We start from the raw sequence: 4,897 nt of genomic DNA, 5'->3' as shown, positions 1-4,897 counted from the left end.
AAACTCTCTTAATATTTCTAATAGTTATCTGTTGATTCTTTTGTGTCTCCAGGTAGATATTATAACACCTGTAAACAATGGCACTTTAACCCTTTTCTTTGTTCTTTGTCACTTTTTCTTTACAGTGTTGGCCAGAACTTCCAGTACCATACTGAATGATGATGATAGTGTGAAAGGACAGTGTTAACAACTGGACAGGGAATCCCACCATCAGCCTAAATACTTGGCCAACTATTGAGCTGGCAAGCGCTCTGAATTAACCGTTTTGAAACTCCAGATTTAGTAGAACACTGGGCAGCAACCAGGGAAGCTGGCTCTGGCGCCTGCAGCTGCCTGCAGGAACTCAGTCCCTGAGGGTCGTGGACAGGCTCGGGGGAGATGTGTCCCTGCTCTGCTTTCTGGGTGGTGAGACTTGGGGGCTGGGGGTGGCTCCATCAACTCCTCTCCTAGAGGAGATGATCCGGGAAAGAAACTGAGAGGGTGGGTTGGACCCAGATCTAAGCTGGCCTAAGAAAATGAGGAGTTGGAGGCCATTGTGGTCTTCTCTCAAGCCACCAAAGAACAGTTGACATTCAACATGTAAGTTATCGCCCTTCTTTTGTAAAATATATTTAATATGTGTGAATTTCTGTTTATCTTCCTGTATGTGTGTTTATGTGTTTATACTTATTGTTAAAAGCTCAGTAGGATATACATCAAATTGCAAGAATGTTTTGCTCTAATGATTAATTTGGCTATTATTTTTTAACAAACTTTTAATGTTAGAATAGTTGTAGATTTACAGAAAATTTGCATAGATAGTACAGAACATAACAGTACTGTAACAGCATCTCAGACCAGTTTTTACAATGCGGACAATTTGGGGGAATATTGTACAGGTGTTTTGCAAAATGGCCCTTAATTTGGGTTTGTGTGATGTTTTTCTCATGGGTAGACTGGTGTTTGGGGAAATGAGGAGGAAGACCACAAAAGTGACGTATCATACCCATCAGGTCACACCAAGGGCATATTCCACAGACTTAACTTAACCTTGACCACCTACCTGGCAAAAGTAGTTTTCCAGTTTCTCTCCCTGGAAAGTTAATTTTTTACCCCATTTCCAAACTGTACATCTCAGATTAAGTCGCTAAGGGCAGCCCATTATAGGTATTTTTTATTTTTTCCATTGACACAACTTTATTTTTCAAATTTTCTAGAATGTCTGCAGGATTTACATTTATCATGGGGAGGGCAGGTGGTGGTGGTGGTGGTGGTGATACAAGGTAGATTTTAAAAAGCCCCGTCATTAATCCTGCCTCCATCACCATGACCCATCATTCAGATTCTCTTTGGCAGGATGAAACCTCACTAGACCCAGCTAATGTAAATCTAGAATATTTGCATTGGGTTTTGTTGCCATCCATTTTGCAATTGTGGCTATCGTTTTATGGTTTAATAAGGAAGTTCTGACTTAGGCTATTGCCCCACCATGGCTAATCCCACCTACCTTCCCCATTATTTCCTATTAAAGCCCAATTTTTAGGGGTGAAACCATGAAAAGATATTTAAGTTTGACATTCTGAAAGAAAATTAGATTTTAGAAGAACATTCTTTTCTGTTCAAAAAAATGTTTTAACTAAATAAAAGTCACAGGAAAATTGATTTAATTTATTTTTGTTAGTCTTTTCAAGAGAAACATAAAATGTCCCAAGAATGTTATTATGAATTATGAAGGGGAAATATGAGATCATATTCAGCAGTAATAATCAATATTCTGTATTTTCACATCATGACCTGAAAAAAGGAACACAAAAGATGGAAAGAGAAAAGGAAAGAAGAAATGTAAAGAAAAAGGAAAAGAAAGAGAGAGGGCAACAAATGGAAGAGGAAAAATGATGTACAGAGGAAAAATTTTTTAAAATAGATGTTGAAAGAGAGAATCAGATGGCAACAGATTCCTACATTAAAAAGACAGGCTTTTTTCACTAGGGGATGGTGAGAAAAAGAGAAGGCATAAACCTTCCCCTAAAAAATATACTAAACAAACTCATCTTAAAAAGAATATAGTTCCACTCTCTCATTTCCTCCCGAGCTTCTGTAAGAGTTGCTGTCACTGTCACTCAGTGTCAACCCACTGTAACGAGGCTCCAATCCCTCATCTCCATTGAACCCATTTGCACAGCAACCTCCAAATTGCCAATGAAACAGACCACCCTGTTGCCCTTCTACTTCTCTGGCCCCATCACCCTGAGTCTTTGGGGGCCTCACCTTCACCCACTTTTCATTTTAGTGGTCTCTAGTTTCTATGATTTGTCCATTCTTCTTCTCGGACAATTTGGACAACCTTTTCAAGTCTGATTTTGGTATGTGTGCAGAATCTAAAGCTGTTGATCCCAACTCTTCTGTTTCAGGCCTTGATATCTTGTGGAATTTAAGACCTCTCTGTCCATCTGCCAATCAGACATGTCTTCCTGAGTTTCCCACCGGCTCCACAGACTCCCCGTGAATAAAGTGGAACCCATTATCTTTCTAGGTACACTTCAGTTACTTCCAATTGGTGAATTAAAAACCCAATTCTAGTCAGTCACAGAAATATAGCAATTGTGAGGGATGAGGAAATGCAAATCAAAGGCAAATGGCTATTTGCAGATGTGGCATGAAGCAGAAAGATATGAAAAGGGTGAAATAAATGTGCTGGGTATCAGAGAGGAAGGAGCCAGAGGGCAGCCGAGAAAGTGAAAGGATACTTGGAGGAGATGGGAGGATACTGCAGACCCATTAGGGAAAGGCAGGAAATAGGACCAGAAATTCCAGGGACAGGAGACAAGTGAGTGGGCGAAGCACCACTGCTAAAGGAGCAACAGTTAGTCAGCCCTTTATTTCCGGTTTCGATTGATACTTATTGCAGAAATCTCGACCTTTGCAGCAACGGCTAGATATCATCAGGTCCCCAAAGTATGTCTTCGAAGCTAAACATATAATTCACAGTCCAATTCAGTGTGGTTGTGGCGCCACCCAACTGCAAGAGAAGGCAAAGCCTGTCATACTCAGTGCCAGAGGCAATGCTCGAGCTCAAAATAAGAAGACCTTCCCTACCCACACCAGAGTAGAACACATCCACCTCTGACATGGGCACCCTCAGATGGGACCGTCCCTCACAACAGTACCAGGAGTGAAGTGCCAGCTCAATCCAGCATAGCCTGGCTCAGACAGCATTACCTTTCTCATAGAAAATGAAGAAATCCCTGGTTCTGCATCCTGGGCCTTGTTCCACCGTGCAGTTGCTCCTGCTGCTCCAACAACGACCATTCTTAAAATTGCTGCAGACCATGCACAATGTGGATGGAGCTGGGGAAATAGACTTAAAGGCTGAGTCCTGAATTGAATGAGTGTCGAATGACTCATTCTGGGTCAGACGGACCACAAAGGACAAATGAGATCTAAGTGAAAACAGGGCATTGCATTGATTCAAGACGAGCCCTTCAGTGACTTTTTCCTGCTAGCTCACTGCCTGTAGGTTGCTTCTACGAAGAACATTTGAGCAACCATTAACTCTACCTCTTGCAGGCAGCACAGAAAATGCCAAAATCATAAATGAAGAAGGGGACTCCATACCCAATCTGCCCCAAGGAATGACTGACCCCACTCTGAGCCCTTGAGATGCGCCTGAACTCTAGCCCTCATAGGAGACGGAATGGGGACAGCAGAGAGCAGATTCAGACCCTTGCTGGTCAGATCATTCCAGAACCTTGTCCTTGACTTTCCAGCCTCCCCAGGCCCACTATCCAAGCTTTGGACCATTATCCCAAGACTGTTCCTGGCTTGCCACCCACCCCCTCATCCGAGTTCCCTGCTCAGCTGGCACAGGGCCTCACCCACTCCTTGGAGGAACATGACAGGGAAGGCTCCCAGCAGAAGCAGCAGAAACTTGTCCATCTCTGTTCTAACAGGGGAACACGGTGCCCAGGAAGGGATGGAAAGTCTGCTCTAGTGTGGGGCTGAGAGAAGGCTGGGAGATCTGGACTGAGCTGGTCCCAGCTGTGGGCAGAAGCTTCCTTTTAGACACTTGCATGTGGGTGTCTCACCACCTCCAGGTCCAAGAAAGTTCCCACCAGGCCAGCGGCTTTGGACACTTCCTAGGACAAAGGATGCCCCTGCAGCCCACTCTTGTTCCCTTGAGGCTGCTCCCCAATGGGCAGGGGACGAGCTGCTCACCCGGTCTGCCAGCCTCTCAGTGCTCACTGGCTCTTTACTCTCCGGACATCCTGTGTATTGAGAAATACCCTCACTGTCTTAGGGCCAACAACAGGGGCTCCTAGTCTGGGTAGAGCTTGCAGGTAAAATGTGGTTTCTTCTGGTGCAACAACCCCCATGACTCCATCCTCCCCAGTCCCAGGCCCAGGTCCAGCCTGCAAAGTTGGGGCTGATCCCCAGCCTGAGGGGCTCAAGAAACATTCCTCTGGTGGAAGGTCCATGACTATTACTTTTTTTTTTCACCCTCCCTTATTTTGAGCTCATAGCCCAGGGGTATGGTGATCCCAGGACAGATTCGCTGTTGGCAATTGTTGTAGTTGCTAGGAAATACCTATTTTATGTTCTCTAGTAGCAGAGAACTAAAATTAGCACCATCACTTATAATAAATATTGTAAGTCTATCAAAAACACATCAAATATACATCAAATTCTATCTAAACAATAAAAGTAATAGAGACGCTATAGAGAGTTTATTTCTTTAGAAATAAGAAATAATTCCTGCTATGTTCAGCTCTCTTACTTATCAAATCCCCAAAGACATTGACTCTTGTTCATCCAGGTGGATTTATGTCCACAGAGGCTCCTTTTTCCTGCTCCAGGACCTAGCAGGAAGGTTCGGAATTAACAGTCACACTTCTTCATCTGGTCTGGATGATGCTGAGGC

The 4,897-nt window shown here is 43.8% G+C and overlaps 1 pseudogene; it reads right to left on the bottom strand.

Annotated features, from left to right (window-relative positions):
* Positions 1-2,847: 2,847 nt before the first annotated feature.
* LOC119537420 lies at positions 2,848-3,915 on the bottom strand (annotated as a pseudogene).
* Positions 3,916-4,897: the final 982 nt, after the last annotated feature.

This window comes from Choloepus didactylus, chromosome 6, assembly GCF_015220235.1.
Source record: "Choloepus didactylus isolate mChoDid1 chromosome 6, mChoDid1.pri, whole genome shotgun sequence".
NCBI lineage: Eukaryota > Metazoa > Chordata > Mammalia > Pilosa > Megalonychidae > Choloepus > Choloepus didactylus.
This window is presented reverse-complemented; position numbering and strand designations above follow the sequence as displayed.